Genomic DNA, 22,631 nt, shown 5'->3' with positions numbered 1-22,631 from the left:
TCATTAAATTATCTGATTCAGATCAGGAAGGAGTAGAGGATATGATTCGATAAGGCATTTATTGTATTGTTTATTATTCATTGAGCGCGTCTGGCCGTTAAGCAACTGGGCGCTTGAAGTGAAATAGATCTTAGGTTACAGGTGCATGACTCAGTTACATTTCTTAGGTTACATACATATATTACCGTTCCATTACATTTCTTAAGTTACAGTGTCATATATTACAGGCTCATATGTCGAGCATTACTTACAAGGCATATATACTTACAAGGGAGATATACTACATTTATCTTAATCTTTCGTGTAACACTGTCGGATGACTTGCAGTATAGCTAAGTTACAGTTACACTGTTTGCAATGAGAATACAAAGTTTTTGGTATGGTTGGGGCATTTAGCGGTCGTTATTTTTAAGCCAGAGTTTAGCGTTAGCTTTGAACACATTGAAGGAGGTGTTGGCTCTAAGTGTATCTGGGATGGAGTTCCATAGCTGCGCTGCTCGAACCGGGAAGCTGGACCCACTGGTTCTTTTTAGTTTAAAGTTAGGGACTTTGATGCTGTTAGAGAGGGTCTTTCTGATGGGACATTCAGATGTGTGCTTGGTGAATTTTTCTGACAGGTATACAGGGGCTTTATTATTCAGACAGTTGTGTGTAATGTTCAGGGTTTTGAGTTTGGTACGGTCATTGATGGCCAGCCAGTTGACGGATCTCCTGTGGGTAGATATGTGTTGTCCTTTGGGTATGCCTAGGGCTGTTCTGAGGGCATTGTTCTGCAGGGTTTGGAGTTTGTTAGTGTTATGTTTGCTGGTGCCTAGGTACAGTGCATTACAGTAATCTAATTTGGAGAGGATGAGGGCTCGCGCAATGGTGGTGCAGCTAGCTGTCGAAAGGTATGGTTTGCAGGCAGTGATAAGTTTGCAGGTAAAGCTGGTTGCTGAGGCTGTAGCATTTACTTGCTTGTCGAGGGTGAGGGCCGAGTCTAGGTAGAAACCTAAGGTTTTTACTTCTTTGGCTACCTTTATCTTGATGTCATCGATCGTGATGGAATTGTAACGCTGGGGTAGTTTGTTCAGTTAATTGGTAGAACCAATGATCAAGAGCTCAGTCTTATCGTCGTTAAGACATAAGCCATGAGTGGCCATCCAGGTTTGGATGATTTGGTAAATTTTGTTTATGAGTCTGGTGTCTTTTTCATAGTCACCTTGGATTGGGATGAGGATTTGGGTATCATCTGCGTAATTGGTATATGAGACCCCTATCTTATCCAATATATCAAAGAGAGGCTTTGTGAAAATATTGTATAGCGTGGGGGAAACACATGACCCTTGAGGGGCTCCGCAAGTGATGGGGACTGGATCCGCTGCTGATGAAGGAGAGAAGACGCTTGTAGTTCTCTGGTCCAGGAATGAATTTATCCAAGCTGTGGCTTTTGTGGAGAAGTTGGCTGCCGATTTGAGGGGATTGCACAGTACCTTGTGATCTACCAGGTCGAAAGCAGCTGATAGGTCTAGAAGTAGGAGAATAGACACATCTCCTCTGTCTTTACGCTCGTCTAGCTGGTTGTTAAGATCAAGGAGAGCCATTTCGGTTCCATGTCTAGGTCTAAATCCAGATTTTCTTGACCCTAGTAGATTGTTGCTCTCCAGATAATCTTGGATCTGAAGGTATGCGGCTTTGTCTAAGATTTTAAGGAGGAACGGGACCGTTGTTATTGGCCTATAATTAGTTGGGACATTGGGGTCCAGGTTAGCTTTTTTTAGTAGAGGTAGTATCCATGCGTCTTTAAGGTTTGTTGGCACAGAGCAAGATTTAAATGAGGAGTTAATGAATGATGTGACGAAGGGGGCTAGTTCATGAGCAGCCTCTTTGATAATTGGGGCTGGACAGGTATCCCCGAGGCAACGGGATGGTTTCAAGGACAAGATGATGTTTTTAGTTTCTGCATTGGAGATGGCTCTAAAGCTAAATTGGTTGGGGGGTTTGGTTTGGTTAGTGGTAAGTTCCTGGAGGATGGTTTCTTGCGTAGAGAGGGCGATGTTGTGGAGGGCAGATTTCTTAGCTCGTATTTTGTCTTGTAGCATTGTGATTTTGTTGCATAGGGCTTTTTGAATGTTAGTGCACCAGACTTTGTCTTTGATGCAAGAGTCTATAGGTGCAATAGGGTATTCTAATTCTCTCAGGATGGAGAAGATTTCCCTTGTGTTTGAATTGGCTTTTTTGATTCTGTCATTGAAGGTCTCTTTTTTAGCCTGAATGATTTGTTTTTTGTAGCTGTTAGAGAGGGCAGTGAGAAGGTCTTTGTTGTGAGAGGAGTTTTTTCTCCAGCAGGCTTCTGCGTGTTATTTCTCTTTGGTAAGGCTTTTAGCGCGGGTGTGAACCACGTGTTCAGATGAGCAGTGGGTTTTGTTTTGGTGGGTTTCAGCGGCGCAATGGCGTCGATCACTGAGTTGACGGTGTTATTGTACAGGTCAACTAGATCGTTAGGGTTAGAGAGCTGGTTGGAGTGATTAGTGATGGGTTGGAGCAAGGGGAGAATGTTAGCAAGTATTATATTTTTTTGCAACGGGTGAGGGCAGATGGAGCATGAGGTTTGGTAGATTTAGGTTGTGGGAGGTCCGAGATAGTCAGGGAGATCAGATGGTGATCAGTCCAAATACAGGGTTCAATTGCCGTTATGAGGGAGGTGCAGTTGATGTCTGCGACCCAGTCCAGTGTGCGACCTTTGGAATGAGTGGGGCCGTTATTTCGAATAGTGAGGCCTGCCTCCTCAATAGTGTTAGCTATAGTGGAGGCATTAGAGTCTTTTGGGTCTTTATAGCCTAAGTTAAGATCTCCTAATAGGAAAATGTGAGTTCCCGGTTTGGCATTCGTATTTAGTAGGGTGGTTAAGTCCTCTTCAAAGGTGCCTAGTGGACCGGGGGGTCTGTAGATCAGGTGTATGGTGATAGTACGTGTGGCCGAGATTTCTAGTTTGAGGGAGAGTAGTTCAGCTGATGGCATGGTGAGGCTGTCTATTTTTTTGATAGTGAGATTGGCTCTACAAATAAAAGCAATGCCTCCTCCTTTGGAAGTTTCCCTGTCTTTTCTGAAGATGGTGAAGTTGGGGGGTATGGCTATCATGAGGGCAGGGCCGGCGGCTTTGTGAAGCCATTTTTCAGTAACTGCTAGGAAGTCAAGTTGGTTACAGGTGATGATATCAGCAATTTCCGAGGCGTGAGCTATTATGGATCTGGCGTTGATAAGACCACCCTTGAGGTTTTGAGTTATTTGCGTGTTGTTGCTAGTGTGGACCTTATTAGGCAGAGTTTCAGAGGAATTGGTACCGAGGGTTAGATTGCAGCTAGGTTTCCTTGTGTGCCTGATTCGGCTGGTATGTTTGAGCTCCTTCTTAGCGTGGCTAAGGGGTATGTGAGTGCTAGGTGGTTTGGGAAGTCTGTAGCCTAGTCTGAGGTTTCGTAGTTCGGTGGGGTAGGCTTGGCTCTGTAGGGCCTGGGAGAGGGGAGTCAGCAGTTTAGGTAGTCTAGTGCCTAGTCTAGAATTCCTTAATGCGATACGATCAGCCTGTCTCAGTTGGGTCTGGGCTAGGGGCGCAGGCTGTTTGGATAGTCTAGTACCTAGTCTAGAGTTCCTTAGTCCAGTTGGACAAGCCGGATTCAGCTGGGTCCAGGTCAGGGGAGCAGTCTGTTTAGGTGGTGGCTGTGTGTACATCTTTCTTATAACGTGCCTATGCACAAGTGCTTCAAGGATAAACACAAAACTGCTGAAAACTTAGATGAGTGGGAGATCCAACTATTCAGAGACCTCAGTGGCTTCGGCTGACTCCAACTTCACCATGAGTACCCATGAGACCCTCCTGGAGCACTTAGAAGCCCATCAGATCCAAGTGGATCAACAAATCCAGGAAGGGTTGAGCATGTGAGAACAGGTCCACAAACAATTATGGTTCCCATGGGATATTACAACCTTACTGGGATGGGGAAGGTTTGGGTGCATTCCTTGTGAACTTTGAATGACTTGTTACCCAATTTAATTGGGATGACGTTTTGAAAAAAAATGATTTAGCCCCTTTATTCAAAGGAGACTTACAAACCTCCTATCTAATTGCTAATCCATTAGGGACTACCATATTCACGGAAATCAAACGGGCATTATTAGAGCAGTTGGTCAGACAGTCGGAGGGGTTTTATAGATAGACCAATTTATTAATGCCCTCTCTCCATCTTTGGAAAGGGGCATTTCATAGCAACATGAACTCTCATTTGAGACAGTCATTCAGTTACCCCAAGCACACTCAGAAGCAGATAAATATTTGAAACAGACAGGGAAACCAATAGAGAAAGGGAGAGATGAAACTCAGACCAAAGTTTGTGCCTTCAGAAAAATATGCAAGAGCTGAGAACAATCTTCCCAGAGAAAATATAAGTCAAGAGGGAACATATAAAAGAAGTGCTCTAATGCCACTGTCTAAATCTCACATACCACCTCGAGAGCAAATATGGTGGATGAAAACCTCCTTCCCCGGCCCTCCTGTGTGTTTCTCATGTGGAGAAAAGGGACACATTGCTAGGTTTTGTCCCAAGAATAATCAACACGAGCCCATGTAGATAGGTTGGCTAAGAGGAGAGCCATTGGAAGTAGGAAACCGAGAAATAGAGGGAGAACAAGACAATTCACAAATATACCACTGCGGGTACTGAGTGGAAGCGCCCCCAAGTTAGCACGATCCTCCCCGTCATTCATTGTACATTGCATTACTGACTGTAAATCAGGGGTATCTGGGAACGTCTCCCGCAGTGCGTCCCACACCCTTGCTCGCACTGTATTAAAAGAAGCCCCGTCGTGGTGATCACAATTCAACGCCACGCCTGGGAAACCAGCCTTAGCCCATACTCTGTCCGCTTGATCTCCTACTGCAGATACTAGTAGGCTTTTCACATCGCCTACTGCCAACGGTATGCCGGCGGTATGTTTCTCAAATGCATATATCCACTTGCTCGCCCCTCCTGACAACTGGGGCAATAATTTCATTAGATTAGCCTTGTCCATCTGGGCCCACGGTATATAGTTTGGTCTCCCCCCCCCTCTGTGTATCAATGGAAGCTGTAACTTCCCTTTTGCAGTTGCACCCTCCCCTACCTTAGTCGCTGCTGACTCCAATGACGCCATATTCCCCACCCTATTTCTTAGTCGTCCCATCCATTCGTCATCTATAGTCCCTAGCGAGCATGCACCGTCTACCTCTTCGCTTTCCCCTCCTACTGCCATACTCAACCTATCACTCTCATCCATCCCTCCTCTGACATCACATAACAAGTCCTCTCTGATCCCTCTCTCTCGTGAGACATCACCAATGCTCCCTTCTGCTGCTCCTACCTCTATTATTCGTGTCGGCTCTTCCTCAATTCTGAACAGTATTTCCCCCTTTTTCCATCCTTCCTCAATTTGTCTACTTTCGCTTGACGCTCTAGACGTGCATCCTGATTGTGTAGGGGCGCACGCTGTGCGCTCACATATGTCTTTTATTCTTGAGAGTTCATCCCTTGCCACAGAAAGCCTCGACTCTAAGTCACTCGTTAGCTTTTCTATATCCACTCTCTGTGTGCTTCCCTGGGCGCGCTCTCTGGTGCTTTCGTATGGCGGGGGGGCTGTTGGTCTTTGTGGTGTAACAGTTGTGGGGGGAGGCACATAAGTAGGGTCGCTATATCCTGCTGCGGGGGCTGGTTTGTTCAATATTGGGTACAAGCTAATCACCTCCGCAGGTTGTTCTGTATTTAACTGGTCCTTTTCCCCTCTTGGAATCATGAGTGGGTTGTCTGTTGTGGGCGGCAGATCGACATTTGGCGCCGGATCTTTGGGTGGGGGCACTTCCTCAAACAGTCTCCAGAGGTCTAATATCTCCTTCCTATTTTGCCATTGTTTTCCCTTATACTTGAGGCTAATGCATGCACGTACCATATCAAGAACGCTTTTGTCAAAAGACCCTCCCTCGGGCCAAATCTGGGGCAATCCCTCCCCTTTCAATTCTGTTACCCATTGATCGTGATATTTACTTATTCGTTCAGCGTACCCCGGTAAGCTCTTACAAATATGCGACAAGGGAGTTTCTGCCCCCATATTCTAAATCACTAGCAACGGCTGTGTCCACCTCCTTTACTTTTAGTTAGGTGTGGGTATATGTATCTATATCTTTATGGCACAGACAAGAGCGGACGTCTCAACGATATCACCCAAAGTTATTCACTGCACAAGTCCTTTCTTACTCACCACAACTCATCACCTTCCCATTCCCATACACTCTCGTGTGATTTCACTTACAACCAATCAACTACTAGTTATGGCCAACACTCTCTAGCACCCCCTCGCGGTCAACCGTTCGTCTCCAATACTCACACGTTGCGCCAGCCCTCACAATACTTTCCCACTCACACCTCTTCTTTTTTCCTCCCTTTCCTCCCTGGCCAGCTGTCCCTGTTTTTCTGCTAACGTTACTGTGTTCACGTCTGTACGTGCCACTACTTAATCACACTCCTAAAAAAGTGCTCCCTATTTTATAGTTCTTCTCCAAGTATGTTTACCTTATACCCTTCTCGCTTTCACCCCTTGCCCCGTGGAATGGAAAAAAGAAATAGAAAGAGTAGCAATCACTAAAAATATTCTCCGTGTCTCCCTTTGCCAGACACCAATAACTTATTTTTTACTTCTTCATATATTCCCAGTACTAGTTTAGATAGCACTATGCGGCGCCGCCTTCCACCCCCTTTCGGAGCTAGGTTTCCGTCACTTCTACCTCTTTACTTACTTCTTACTCCTAATGGCCATATGCAAAGAAAAGATAAAGAAAGTTTTAAGACCTGTCTTTAGTAGACACCCGTTATTCTCTCCTCTATCTGCCCACGTTCTCCTGTTCACAAGTTCCCCTCCCTCTCCCTTTATGATCGCTCGCACTCGGTACTCACGTGCCCGTCTTGAACCGATAGTCTCCGAAACCGGGTCCGTCCAGGCGGTGTTGCCTTTCTGCTCAACAGTCAGCCCCGGCTCCGGCGAGCGGTACTCAAAGGGGATTTTGCAACCGGGATCCCGTACCCCATCTAGTTTGAGTGCGCACTTCTAAGCGTACCGGTCGCCGTTGGCGGGTAGCTTCCCGGAGCCGGCCCACCGTGCGTTTCCCTTTCTGACCGGAGATTCTCGTGCCAAAAGGGGGTCGTTAAAAGGAGTTCAGGAAAAATAAATTTGGAAATATCACGCTATCGGGGTCACCACTGAGTGGAAGCGCCCCCAAGTTAGCACGATCCTCCCCGCAATGGGAGACAATAATGGACACTCCCGTAATGGGAATAAGGCCAAGACAGAGTGCGGGTGAGCGTAAGTGGGAGTTTATCCAAAGAATATGGCATGCAAAGAACTCTGCAACCTCCGAGAGCGCTCTGCCTGACAATCGCAAAGGCAGGCGTATTTCTAATACAAAAAACGTCATCAGAACCTACACACTATAGGGGGCACAAGTTAATTGGGATTGGGTGGCGTCGACTAACTATAGGTGTTGCTGCAGCGTGGTTGGTCCGGGTGAGAGGACATCACTGGTCAGCCTCGTGGGTTGGGTTGGGCCTGGCAGGCCGGCTCGAGGTCATCCGGGCGGTGTTGGTACGTTGGGGCAGCCTGTGACAAAGATGAATGCCTTTCCTGACTTAGGTGCCCTAGATCATGCACATTGCAGTTACTTAAAACCCCATATCTAACTTCTACAGTAAATCTTTCAATCAATACAACACAGGAGGAATGCACCTTGTGAGGGGTCTGGTGGTCGTCTGTTGGATTTACCGGTGTTCTGACATCTGGTATTCCAGGTCGAGGGGCTGGGCTCTGGGGGCTTGTGCCGGGTGGTACATGTTTTATTACTACGTTAGGGGCTGCTATGAAGGGGGCTCTGTGTCTTGTCCCATTGTCGGGGGTCTTCTTGGGGCGGTCTGGGAGATTGTGGGATTTATGAGAGGGTGCTGGTAGATCAGTGGATTCAAACGTAAGTTTATTACCGTGCTGTAAATAACGCAGGTGGCGGCCGGTGGCCTTGGATGCTGTGTTGGGGCCTCTGACTCTCTGAAGCGGTTCCAGCTTGGTCGGGGGAGGTGGGGGAGCACGGCACAGGCCTTAGCTTTTTTCTACTTGGCAGGCTTCGTAGGATAGGAGGGAGAATGGCCTTGCATATATTCACAAAAGGTATTTTCCTCGTGTGTTGTCTAATTTTGAATACAAAACTTTTATATCATTGGTCTTCTTTAAACTACTATACCATACACATATACTACGAGTTCATTAAACATTCTGTTAATATATTCAGTCCGAGTACCTTTTCGTTACCTAACATTACATTTGCTACAGAGTTTGATTATTTTATGTACATTAGACGTTACATGAGGTAGTTCTAGATTATGGCCTACAGAGATTGATATTCGCCGCTTTGGGTGATTAAGAAAACATATACGAGTTCAGGTTTCTACATAAAATTGAAAGAACACTTATACAGATAAAGGCTATACGTTTGGTCGACATCTTTCTCTGTGGTTATAGCAGCACTAGTCCAGACCTGGGGTGATATCATATAACGTTACATCTTTATGGTTTATTCACAGTTTACAGGATCTGTTTTAACAGAGGTAGTTCATTAATACCAATACTTGAATTATTTTCTACTTTCTTCAGACAGTGATGCTTCAGCTTTTTCCCCGTCACCCCGGCCTCGCGGACCAGGTCATGCGGGGTGCAATATTACATTGTGAACGATAAAATGTTACAGTGTTGGCATCTCGGGTTTAGCTCATACCCGACTTTCTCATGGGAACGCGCTCGCAGCGGATCTACCAGGGCTACTGCGGCAGGGATACTTGGAAAGCCCTCCAAAGGTGGGGGCCGCGCTGCAGCGCGCTGAACTCACGCCATCTTTGCTGGGCAAGAAGGCTTCTAGGCCTGTCTAAACGTTAGTGTGTGTATATGATGGATACGTGGGGGCAATGTCATCGGCGGGCAAGCCCTCCTCCACCTGGGCCCGGGTGGCATGAGGGGACGCTCGGCGAGCCATGGTCCTCACCTGGGGAGAATAATGCAGGAGAGGGGGGCCTTAAGGCCTGTCCTCCCCTACAGTACCAACCTTTTAAGACCCATGAAAAGATCCCAAAAAATGGGGTGTGGACTAATGCACTTATAAACTGGGTTAGCTGACAAATCGCAGTCGGAGCAGCCCTTCTATAGCCAGAGGACATACAAGGTAGTCAACCTGTAAAAATAACTTGTGTACGTGGAGATGTGGAAACCTATACTAAAGTACTGTTGTCCCAGAGAGTTAGAAACCAACCCATGACTATGAAAGCAGCTGTAGTACCTGGTCTGCCATGTGAGGTAATAATAGGCACTAACTTTCCAACTTTTAGGGAGCTCCTACTAACTTCTAAAACTCAAAACTGGAACGTTCCATAGTCTCCTTTGCAATCTTTGGAACCTTCCATCAAGCTCTCAGACACTCCAATATGGAACTTGGGAGAGTTCAGATCTCCAGACCCAAAGAAGACAAAACTGCATGCTCAAGCAACTGGAAGAAAAAGTTCTGTTCTGTAAAGAGAAGGGAAAGCCATGACAATACGTGCAAGGGTATGTGATGAATCGAGGGAATTTGTCCCTTCTCTCCAAAGGGGACCCCCCTGTGAGGCTGCAGAATTGGGCCCATTTCGCAACACCATCCCTAGTGGTCGAGGCTAGTGAGAGCTCACCGGGAGAGGCTCCCCTTTGGGACAAGGACTCCTGTTACCACGAGGAACTCCCTGATGCCCTTCATGTGATGGGCTAAATGGAACTATCCAATACACCCAAACATTATAAGTTTCATGACTGGAGTGAAGATAAAGTGAACGTATGCCATTCCCAAAGGGAAGGTGAAAATAGCCCTTTAAATCTAAATCTACAATGGATTCAGCCGGGTTGGTTAAAAAGGGATGACATACCAAAGACACAGCGAATGAGAGCAAAAAGACAGAGAGAGACAGGCCAAGCCCCCTGTGCATGAGTCATCTGGAGGAGGTGGAGCTGACATATACCGCAGAGCCTGCGTAATTCAGGACAGCTCCGAGCTGGATGGAGGAATGCTGGAAGCCCCGTGAAGGCCTGACCGCAGAGCTCGGTGGTGACATGACCACATAGAACTTGTGGTGGGAAGGCTGCCCTCTCAACTACGCCAAAACCATATCAGGGCGAAGGTAACTCCTGAATCAGCCACCTGAAGCTGTACTGAGAATCCGAGGAGATGGAAAAATGTACAAAGCAGACGTCACGACGAACAAAGCATGAATCAAACCGAAGCGAGAAGAAGGTTTGCAATACCTACAGGCACCGGAAACATTTCCCTAGAACACAGAAGGTAATAGGGAGAACAGGACTACCGGGAGGCCCAAGGGAAATCATAACAGACTAAGAGAAACTCAACCCAGTACCGATAATGCAAGTGTGGAAAGCAAGTGGTTAACATTTGAACTGTGATAATGTAAAATAAAGGAAACACAGCGAACCCAGACAGCGAGAGGAGTAGAATTGGATTGCTACTGCTCTAGGAAAAGGGAAAAACCACCATGTCAAAAGAGAAATTATATCGTGCCTCCTATTGCAATAAATAGATGTATATTAGCCTACGCCAAGCTGCTCGAAAGTTGCTTGCAAAAGAATCCGTGTTGCAAGGTCCTGACCTTAAAATCAATGTAAGCCGTCATTTTAGGTCAATTTGCCATTTTAGGATTCACTTTGTAAAAGTCACCCTGTGAGTTAAAATGGTGGACGATGTCATTCCAAAATACAACATGGCCATCTTGACCTCTGTACATAGCTAATATGTAACTTGCCTGCAGGCCGCTTGTTGAGGTCATGAACTGAGACCTTGTCCTTCGTTGACCTGTGTGTAAGGGATTACTCGTGTAAAGAAACTAATCCACGAGTATACTATAAAAACAATGTATTCAAATACTGAAGATAGAACACTTGTTTAACCACATTGTATTAATGTTTAAGAAGACTAACATGGAAAATCCCAAAATACACAGTTGCTGTATAGGCTTGTTGATACATGTCTTAAAAGCGAACCAGTTATATGCAGTTGTTCGAGACTTGGCATGAACCCTAGATCGGTGATGTATTAAGTGGAATATTAACCTGAAGTGGGGCTGGACATCGTGCTCACAAACTGTACAAAAAGCCAATGCATTCTAATGTACAGCGTCTCTCACTGAACACACTGAACCACGCTGGAGTTCGTTGTGTTGTACTGAGGGCCGATAGCTATCTGATTTTGCTCTGTTTTTGTAACTGGATTCAGTATAAAATAAAGTACTTTGTATGTTCCTTTGTAACCAGTGTTCGGTGTATTTCCTTTTGGGGTACTCAGCCTCGATATTTTGATTTTGTTTTCACAGTTGGCGCCCGAATAGGGACCCTCAAGATTGATGCCGGATTGTTGAAGGTTGACACACACTATCGGATCGGGATCGGACAGTGTGACAAAAAGGGGCCCCACTGAACGAGACGCGATACCTCAGCGCTGCACGACCCGATCCCTGGATGATTAGCTTGTGGTCTGAGATGGCATCTTGACGAGGGTCCACTTATCGAGGCGGGGAGATTTATCGAAATCACCATACACGAGGTAAGATTAGTTAGGTAAGATTCTTTTAAATCCGATCGGACCTCCTTAGGTTTGTTCAGGTGAGTCGTGACCCGACTCTTAATTCAACCCTGAAAATTTGAATTTGGTGCATTGCATCTGCAGACACAATTATTGACCAGGTAACACCATTCATTTGATATGCCTGGGAAATTGTCTACCTGCTTCAGGGCGTTGTTCCGCAGTGATAGACAATCTTTGGAAATTAGCCGTCCGGCACCACAGGAGGGGTCGCCGGCATGTACTATGTATTAAGCATAGCATTGGAAGTATAGTATTTAATGACATTTGGCACAGACAAACCAGACATGCCTCCGAAATTCAGTGGCCAATCAATGGTAGTTTTGAAATCCCTCGTATTGAGTATTTAGAGTCAATTCTATTAAAAAAAAAGGCTAGACCTGCAGCATTTTATGTTTTGCAGAATTGGAAAAAGAAGCGTTGCAACAACTTAAAAGTAGAGAAAAGCATGCGCGCCGTCATAAGACGAACGCCAAAAAAGCATTATTGTATGACCAAGATAAACATTCTGAATTGACTTTGAATATGGATAGGGCTTTCTCACTTGGAATTCAAAAAATATATCCGTCCAAAGACCTCCATGCTTCCGATGAATTTATAGATAAATTGTTAAATGAACGAAAGCCTAGTGCCTCTGCACCACCTCCGTATGTTCCTCTTCCTGCTGCTTTGCCTCTTCCTCTTGTTATTCCTGCTCTACCTGCTGTTGTTCCCATTGTTCCTACTCCTCCTAATGTTCCCCTTCCTCCAGCTCCTCTTATCGCACCAGTTACAGTACCTCCATTAGATTTGCCTGCTCCCTCTCTTCCAAGTGGTCCTGAGCCACTTCTAATCGAGGTGCAGGGTCAAAGGTTGTCACTCGCAATACTGTACCACCGGAGAAGAAATGTGAGTTAATTGCATGGGCTAAGTATTGTATGGAGAAGGATGATCAAGCTAATGTTTTTGCCACACTTTGTAATATGGATAATTTTCCTGAGAAAAATGTTTTTATTGAAGGTTTAGGGATTCAGTTATGTGTAATGTGGGGAAAATTAAATAATACAGATCTCCTGCAAGGGTTAAGGGATCTAAATACTTTAGCGTTTTCTGGAGACACTGTGGAGAAAGTAAATGAGCATGTCGAGAGGTTATTTGGGTATAGAAAGGAGTTAGAAAAGTTGCAGAATGAGAATGACGATGAGGAAAGAATGTATGTACAGAAACGGTTCCTTCCTTGTCGTAAATCGATATCTGAGGAAGCACAAATTTGTACGAAGAACGCACTTAGATGGATTTCGGATATGTCGATAACTCCAGTTGAAGTATATGACAGGTATAGTCAATATACGCCAGAAATGCAGAGGAAAGTAATACGGGTAATGATAGAGTACCTACAGGATGATTGTGTAAAAAGAAAGATTAGTTGTCCCACAGGGTTATTGAGTATTAACAAGAGAGCTTTTTCAGTTGACACTTCTTCAACTGCTTTAGCGCTCGATTTAGCTCTGTTGCTTAGTAAGCATTCGGAGTCACCTACTTCTCAGTTGCCTATGAGAGAGGTTCCTCCGACATTTGTGCCGAAGGTTGAGATTGCGGCTGATGTTGCATGAAATATAGTCGCTGTGGACATTCCTGCACATTATGTATCGCAGTTCGTTCACGTCCCGTTCTCAAGACGGGAAGCGAACACTATTACGCAATCTATTCCTGATATTAGGAAAAATCCGACAGGATTATATAAAGAAATAGAGTCCGTTTTGCAGTCCTCAGTGTTCACCTTAGGCGATATCGACTTGTTATTTCCTGTACTCCTGCCTGTAGATTTGTGGAAACAAGTTAGAACTATAGACGATGTGCCAGGGTTGGGAGATACATGGGTGAATATAACTAGACTCGATGGAGAAAGGCCAGCTGGTGAAAGCCCGCCTCAGGTGGTATTAAGTTTGCCTGATAGAATCATTGCAAAATTGAAAACCATAATTCCAGAGAAAAGAATTATATGGGACAAATGTATGGCCTGTGTCCAAGGAAAGTCTGAGGGTGCTACCGAGTTCTTTAATCGGTTCGAACAGGTATTCTCGGATTTCATTGGACAAGACCTAGGCACAGAGTCTGGGAAAAGGTTATTTGTAGACAAATTTGTGCGTGGATTGCTGCCTGACATCCAGTCACAAATTATGTCTTCTGAGAGCACTTGGCAGGCGAAATCGCAATCATAAGTACTGCACATGGCTCAGTACTACGAGAACCGTGTAAATAATGAAAAAGATAGAGTTGAAAAACGAAAAGGTGATTTGAAAACTAAAGTGCTATTGCAGCAAATTGTTAGAGGCCCCAGAGGGGGTAGTTCTCAGATTAGAGGTCAGTATGTCCCGCAAGGGAATGTGCCCTTGGGTCCTGTGAACATTAACCAGTGCACCTATTGTCGTCAAGAGGGTCATTGGCATGCACAATGCCCCGTCCTTCGACAAAGGTCGAATAATACATTCAGAAATATGGGTAGACGATCCAGAGGTCGCCCGGGTGTAGGGGGCCCTGGTAGAGGTCAATTTACACAGGATCCTCAGCAACCTTTCTCGCAGGATAATCAGACTTCGAGTGTGGATACTAGGAACATATTTGATCATCCTTCTGCTGCATATTTATCTGAAGAGCTTCCTTTTGATGACATTCTGTTTCGTTGGGATTGCCCGAAGCAGGGTTTGGAACCTACACCTATTCCCGTCAATCAGAAAGGTCCCTACGTTGAAATGGTGGTGGGAAATAGGAAACATCAGTTTTTCATAGACACTGGAGCACAGAAGTGTTCCATTGATCATTCACGGGTTCCAAATATTCCACTGTCAGGGCAAACCAATGTTTCTGTAGGTTTTTCTGGCACACCAGTTGTTTGTCCGGTTTCTTCTTTGGGTCCCTTTATGGACCACTGTCCATTTCTGTTGACTTTGAATTGTGAACAGAACTTGCTGGGGTTGAATCTGTTAAAAGAATTAAATGCAGTGATTTATTGTTCTCCTGATGGAATGCGCTTGACGATTTCACCACAGCAATTTTCTATCTTGCAATTCTTGACTAGACCCTTGCCGCCAGAATTCATTAATGTACCAGAGAGCTTGTGGGCTGTTGACGACAATGATGTTGGTGTTTTACAGATTGAACCTGTTAAGATAGTTTTGAAACATGGAATTGAGCTGCCACGCATTCCCCAGTATACGATTTCAGTTGAGGGCGAGCAAGCTTTGAAATGCATTGTTTCCGATTTTGTGCATCGCGGGGTGATTGAAGACATTTCAGGAAGTTTGTGTAATAGTCCGATTTTACCCGTGTACAAGAAAGGCGATAATGCAATTCCATTCCGTTTCATAATTGATTTACGTGCCATTAATAAAGTCGTCGCTCCACAATTTCCAATTGTGCCTGATGTGACGACAATCCTAACCATGATTCCAGCTACAGCTACTTACTTTAGTGTGGTGGATCTAAAGAATGCTTTCTTTAGTATTCCTATACACAAGGATAGTAGATACTTGTTTGCGTTCACCTTAGGGGGACGCTCGTTCACATTTACTCGTGCACCTCAAGGGTACACAGAGAGTCCTAGCATTTATAGTAGGGCTTTGAAAGAACAACTTGATACCCTTGAATTGCCCTCTACCTGTACATTGCTTCAGTATGTTGATGACTTGCTTTTAGCTGCTGACTCTGAGAGCGCCTGTAAGGAGGGCACTGTGTTATTGCTTATCCATCTAGCTAAGCATGGTCACAAATCTACGCTTAAAAAATTTCAATATTGTTGCCAGGAGGTCGCCTATTTAGGCTATCTCTTGTCAAAGGAGGGAAGAAGATTGACACCTGAAAGAATAAAACATATTTCTGGCATGTCTGTCCCAAATACACAGAAGGAAGTTAGAGCCTTGATAGGTATGGCTTCTTACTGTAGGTTGTGGATCCCAAAATTTTCACTAGTAATCAAACCGATGTTGGCTTTGACGAAGAAGGGCATTTCTCCGCCATTGCCATGTAACGCGGAACACCAGCAATCGTTTCACTTGCTTAAGACTGCATTATGCTCTGCACCAGTTTTGGGCACACCAAACTATGAAAAGGCCTTTGTGTTGCTTGTGCATGAATGTGATGGATGTGCTTTGGCTGTATTAACGCATGAACGTGGAGGGAAGAATAGACCGTGCGGTTACTTTTCTTCCGCCCTTGATCCTGTAGCATGCGCTTTGCCAAGATGTTTGCGAGCTGTCGCTGCTGCTGCTGCGTCTGTAAAACAGAGTGAGGGAATGGTCCTAGGCCATGATCTAACCCTGATGGTGCCTCACTATGTAGATGTTCTACTGAACCGAGCTCAAACGCAACACCTCACTTCTGCACGGTTGACAAGATATGAATTGATCTTGTTTGCTCCTCACATTCAAATTAAGAGGTGTTGTGTTCTTAACCCGGCCGAACTCCTACCTTTGCCGCAAGATACTACTTGCGGCGATGAAAAGTCACATGATTGTTTGTATACTACCGAACAAGAGACAAAGGGTAGAATTGATTTGAAAGACACCCCTTTGGATAATCCGCAAGGAGAACTGTTCTGTGATGGCTCCAGCTTCAAACTTCCGGATGGTACATCCACAGCTGCTTATGCAATCACCACACTAAGCACGGTTGTAGAAACCAAGAGAATCATGCATAATTCTGTGCAGGCCAGAGATCATAGCATTGACCCGAGCTTGTGAACTTTCCGAAGGGCTTGCAGTAAATATATATACTGATAGTCAGTATGCTTTGGGGTGGTTCACAACTTTGGGAGACTTTGGTCAGAGAGAGGGTTCGTAACTTTACATGGCACCAAAATCCAACATGGCTCCCTAATGATACAACTACTCTCAGCGCTTGCGCTCCCTACTCAGTTAGCAGTTATGAAATGTGCAGCACATCGAAAGGTTACAGATGATATAGGGAAAGGGAATGCTTTTGCTGATCAGATAGCTAGACAAACTGCTACCGATCTCCTTACGGAGATGTATGTTTCAAGGGAGACTGTAAATGCTTATGCAATGGATGAGGGTGTTGGTCTGTACGGGATATCCAAGCTGATGCCACGTTACAAGAATCCAAAAGGTGGGCTGAAGGCTTGGGGAAACTTGATGATGACGGGTGTTGGGTGGATATAGTGGAAGGGAAATGGCTACTCCCTGACGCGTATGCAATGATGATGGTCATCATGGCCCATGGTCCTACGCATGTATGTGCCCAGAAGATGACAAAAATGTTAGAGAAAGTTTGGGTAAATGACATAATTTCGAAAATTGCCCAGCGCTACGTCCAGGGTTGCATGATTTGCCTACAACACAATGTGGGAAAGGGGACAGTAACTCCAAGTGGAAGTTTTGGACCACCCTCTGTCCCCTTCGAAGTGATCCACTTTGACTTTATAGAAATGGAACGATGTGAAGAAAAAAAAATATGTGCTGGTGGTTATCTGTGCTTTTAGTAAATGGGTTGAGGCTTTCCTTGTTAAAGATGCTACAGCCATGACTACTGCAAAAATCATGTTAAGGGAATACTTCCCGCGGTTCGGTTTGCCAAGAGTTATCTGGTTGGACAATGGTCCACATTTTGTCGCTGCTGTAATTCTGCAGATATGTACGGCATTACGAATTGACAAATGGTTCCATTCGGCCAGACATGCTCAGAGCGCCGGACTAGTAGAAAACACAACGGTATCATTAAGAATAAGCTTGCTAAGACGTGTGCTAGCACCAAACTAAAATGGCCAGACGCCTTACCGATCGTGTTGTTATCCATGCGTACAACCCCTCAAACTAAGACTGGGCTCTCTCCATTTGAGGTGGTAATAGGGAGACCTGCCAATATTTGGAACCTTCCTAAATGCAATTCATTGAGAAATGTTGAAAATATATTACTTTCAGATTATTGCAGCCAGTTGACTAAAAACCTGTATTTGATTTATCACCAGGTACGAGAAGCTTTACCTGTGCGATACGAGGGCCCTAGACACAGTATACGGCCTGGAAGCTGGGTGCTCGTCAAAGCATTCGAGCGCTTTTCCTGCCTTGCGCCTCGCTGGTGTGGGCAGTTCCAAGTCCTGTTGGTCACCCAAACAGCGGTGCGAGTCTCTGGGAGAAAGAACTGGATCCACGCGTACCACGTCAAGAAACTTCCTCACCCTGTGCCACACGTTACAGAAGAAACAGAACCCCTCGCTGATACTGCAACCAACGATCCCAAAACAGTAAGTAGCACTGAGAGTGTGTCGGAGAATCTCTCTGAGCTGGGGAAGCTGCCATTTTGTCTCCACATTCTCCAAAAGTTTTGCATCCAGAAACTGCTATTTCAAATTTGGCATCTTCACTTGTTTCCGACACGTTGCTTCCATCAGCACGTGACGACATATTGTTTCCGGATCAATCAGTACTGGGAAAAGTAAGGTACAATCTGCGTCCAAGAAAATAGACTTACGGCACCGTTTTGCTGTTCATCTGATAGGCTTACGGCATGGTTCGGCTGTGCATTTGAAGAAGAAAAGGATCATCGAGGACTTGTTTTTGCCCAAATTTGAGAAAGGGGATTCTGTTGGCTGGGGTTGTGGAAGGACTAAGAAGTCGCTCGACCGGGAGGTCGCCAGCAACGAACATTAGGGTATTCGTCTGAAGACAAAAATGCCTGCTACCGCTACCGCTCGTATGGGACTTGTAAATAAGGGGGTGACCAACCGGGACAATGGACAAAATGCCTGGGCCCCGAAAATGTATTGCTGTATTTTTATAATGATATTTGGGTTTTTAATAGTCGCTGCCTCAGGATTGTGGTACCTTGAGGAAACTCATTCGTTAGAACTTTTGTTACCTACTGAAAGTATACCTGTTGTTCCTACTCCCTTTGTACATTTGCATACTCTATCCCCTAGGGACTCTCAGCATAGACAAAGGTACCACAGTAACACTCTACTGCTTATCATGAATGCTAAGCATGCCATTTTTAATAAGTCTAACTGTTGAGTCTGCTCACATTTCCGCAACAAGGGGATGAGGGGCTAGGTTGGTATATTCATCCTTTACCTTTGACAACTGCTTGCTATGCTTCTCTTAGAGCACTGTTCTTTGGCCGATGGAATGATAGCATCTCGGGGAACTTTGATGGCACCAATTTGAATAGTTTTGAGAAACTTGTTTTGACTCCCCTGGGATGCTCGCTTTTTGCAAACAGGAGTAAACCTAACGTTGCTTCTATTAGGCCTTCTGACAGACTGTCACCTCCCTTCCAATCTTTGATTTCCTTTAAGATGGCTCCAATAGGCAATAAGGATGCCATGCCTCCTTTTTACACTGTTAATCATAGCCCCGATTCAGTTTCTTTTTGCATACAGAGGAATAGAACTCAGTCAATGGGAGATTTTCTAGATTGTGCCAACGTTGCAAATTTAACTGGGGAAAACAGACCTTTGTATGTAGGCACACCTGCCTACTTTGTCTGCGGTAATGTAGCATTCCCATGGTTGCCCAGGGATTGGCAGGGAACCTGTTATTTTGGGATCCTGTTACCTGGGGTGTTTATAGCTAGTACAAAAGTATCAAAGGCTCGTCCACGGCGGGACGAGAATGGTGACACCTCAGCACAAATCTTGGGAGATATAGCAAAATCAGTTGTGCCATTTTGGGGGCAGATAGCGAATTCAGAAAACATTAGAAAACTAGCGAGAGTACTGAAGAGAACCAACAACCGGACCACGAACATACTCTATAATATGACGTTAGAACAGAAGGCGATAAGACTAGTAGCACTTCAAAACCGGATGGCATTAGATGCCATTCTGGCTGAACGTGGTGGAGTGTGTAAATTAGTGGGGTCCGCTTGCTGTGTTTTCGTACCAGATTCCTCCCCAACCATCTTCAAGGCAATGGCCCTCATTACAACTCATTACAACTCAGGCGTCAACCATGGTCCATGCCGCTAAGGTTACGATTCCGCCATGGTGGATGGCGGAATTACCGCCCCATTCCAAGGTGAGTGGGGCGGTAATTCCCCATTCACCATTTGCCCTTCCCCATTCCCATTTATGCCCCCATAGTGCATAATGGGAATGGCGAAGGCGCTAATTACGGCACCGTGAATTACGGTGCCGTAATTAGCTCCAAAGTCCCTTTGCGGGTTCGATTGTTAACGCCTGCTAAAAGCAGGCGTTAAACACCAACCCACAAAGGGACACTTGTAATCAGGCGTTAAGGGTTAATGGCGCTGACGGCGCCTTTAAACCCTTAACGCCTGAGTTGTAATGAGGTCCATTACAGAATCTGCACGTCCTTAGTTCAGAAGTACATGTTCCCGAGGGAAACTGGGATCTTACCGCTTGGTTCTGGGACTTCTTGTGATCTTGGGGTTGGAAGGTACTTTCGGTCTTGCTGATTATTTTGGGAATCCTGTTGTTTCTTTGTTGCTGCATTCAGTGTCTACCTGGTATGTGTTCGATGCTAGGGGGATGTTGCGCACAAGCGATAGGTTCGATAGGACATAAAGTGTATGCCCCAGATAAAATTTCCAAAGAATATGTGTTGAAAGAAATTTTAGCAAATTACCTAATGGCAATAGATATTTCCGACAGTGATTCAGGGTGCATGGACGATGATGCATGGAGTTATTTGCAAAGAGATCCAAAGTAGTTTTAGCACTTGGCATAGGCCAAAAGGAGGGTTTGTCAAAAGAGAAATTATATTGTGCCTCCTATTGCAATAAATATATGTATATTGGCCTACGCCAAGCTGCTCGAAAGGTCCTGACCTTAAAATCAATGTAAACCGCCATTTTAGGTCAATCCGCCATTTTAGGATTCGCTTTGTAAAAGTCACCCTGTGAGTTAAAATGGTGGACGATGTCATTCCAAAATACAACATGGCCGTCTTGACTTCTGTACATAGCTAATCTGTAACTTGCCTGCAGGCTTCTTGTTGAGGTTGTGAACTGAGACGTTGTCCTTCGTTGACCTGTGTGTAAGGGATTACTTGTGTAAAGAAACTAATCCACGAGTATACTATAAAAACAATGTATTCAAATACTGAACATAGAACACTTGTTTAACCACTTTGTATTAATGTTTAAGAAGACTAACATGGAAAATCCCAGAATACACAGTTGCTTTATAGGCTTGTTGATACATGTATTAAAAGCGAACCAGTTATATGCAGTTGTTCGAGACTTGGCATGAACCCTAGATCGGTGATGTATTAAGTGGAATATTAACCCGAAGTGGGGCTGGACATCGTGCTCACAAAGTGTATAAAAAGCCAATGCATTCTAATGTACAGCGTCTCTCACTAAACACACTGAACCACGCTGGAGTTCGTTGTGTTGTGCTGAGTGCCGATAGCTATCTGATTTTGCTCTGTTTTTGTAACTGGATTCAGTATAAAATAAAGTACTTTGTATGTTCCTTTGTAACCCGTGTTCGGTGTATTTCCTTTAGGGGTACTCAGCCTCGATATTTTGATTTTGTTTTCACAGCCTCACATACAAGAAACAAGGATTCGAACATAAGAGAGGGAGAAACGTGTTTAGTGGGAAGCATAGAGAGCAAAAGGAGTAGAACTGGATTACTACTACCCCGGGAAAGGGGAAAATCACCCCACATGCAAGAAACAAGCAATCAAACCTCAGAGAGAGATACTTTTGTTGTAAAGACAAGAGAGGTCCCAAGGTTAAACTTTATACAAGAAGGAGTACCACGGGGAAAGGAGAACTATAGCGATTTTGCCAATGAAAGATCCAGAGAAAGAGACAAGAACACATAGAGTTCTCTAAGAAAGAGAGGATGAGTCTTACAAGAGCAGGAAAAGGCCCAGAGGCAAAAGAGGAGGGAAAGACTGTCAATCCCCTAAGGGAACTACAGAGGTTAATACAGAGGATAGCAAGAGACTACTTTCACAAATAGGATATTGAGCAGGACTCTAAATTAGGAGAACACAAGTGCAACAGCACAGACACCATGAGAAGGGAGTCATTCTCCTGGCCTTAGTTGATTGATATAGTGGTAGGTTCAGTTAGATTAGCTTTGGACAGCAGACTGATTCCTTTGGACATGGATTCATGACTGACGAGCACCTTAGTTAGTAAATTAGGGAGAACACACCCCATAGTGATGGGGAAGATAGGCCTTATTCCTATTCTTTAATAAAAGTGGTCAAAATGTCCTAGCAGTGTCTGTGTCCTTCTTTTAACCCACCACAGTATGTATGCGCCGTCTTTATACAACACATCTGGATGGAGGAATACATTTATTAAAATTAAGAACAAAATACACTCAATTAATTTAGATTACACTGCGGTCACACATGTATTTCAATTCTATTGTGTCTTATTTTTCTTCAAACTGTGCAATTTTTAAGTATGCTTCTTTTTTAAACATCGTCTTTTTTGATAAAAAAAAACATGAGCAAATGTGCCTTACAACTCCAACCACAATGTTTATTTAAAAATTATTGATTTATTATTCTCATGACAAGGTACAAAATGTAATTGCCATCGAACACAATATCAACGTCACAATTCTCCCCAGGGGCATAGAAAACCATTATCCACATTTATTATAATCAATATAATTTTCAAATCTTCAAATCTCAAAAACGATCACCACATTTTTTAAAAATGATTTACAAAGGCCTGTCTAATAAAAATCCTATTCTTTGAACAATAAGCACTGATCAACTTACGTCCACCAATGCTGGCCAGGGAAAGAAAATAGCTAGGAAAGGGGGAATGGAGACAAAAATAAAGAGGCCAGAGGTCAGTATTGTGATGCCCCCCCCCCTCGGAGTCCCACATGTTTCTTTGTGAATTTCTAAAAGTAGCTTCTGTTTGTTCATCTGTCCAGATCCTCTTACTTTGGTTGTGCCATTGGATGTTGAGGCCTTCAAGGAGTGAA

The sequence above is a fragment of the Ambystoma mexicanum genome, chromosome 13, assembly GCF_040938575.1.
Source record: "Ambystoma mexicanum isolate Mex_15411 chromosome 13, UKY_AmexF1_1, whole genome shotgun sequence".
In the NCBI taxonomy this organism is placed as follows: Eukaryota; Metazoa; Chordata; class Amphibia; order Caudata; family Ambystomatidae; genus Ambystoma; species Ambystoma mexicanum.
The sequence above is the reverse complement of the archived record's forward strand: the minus strand, read 5'-3'. Positions refer to the sequence as shown.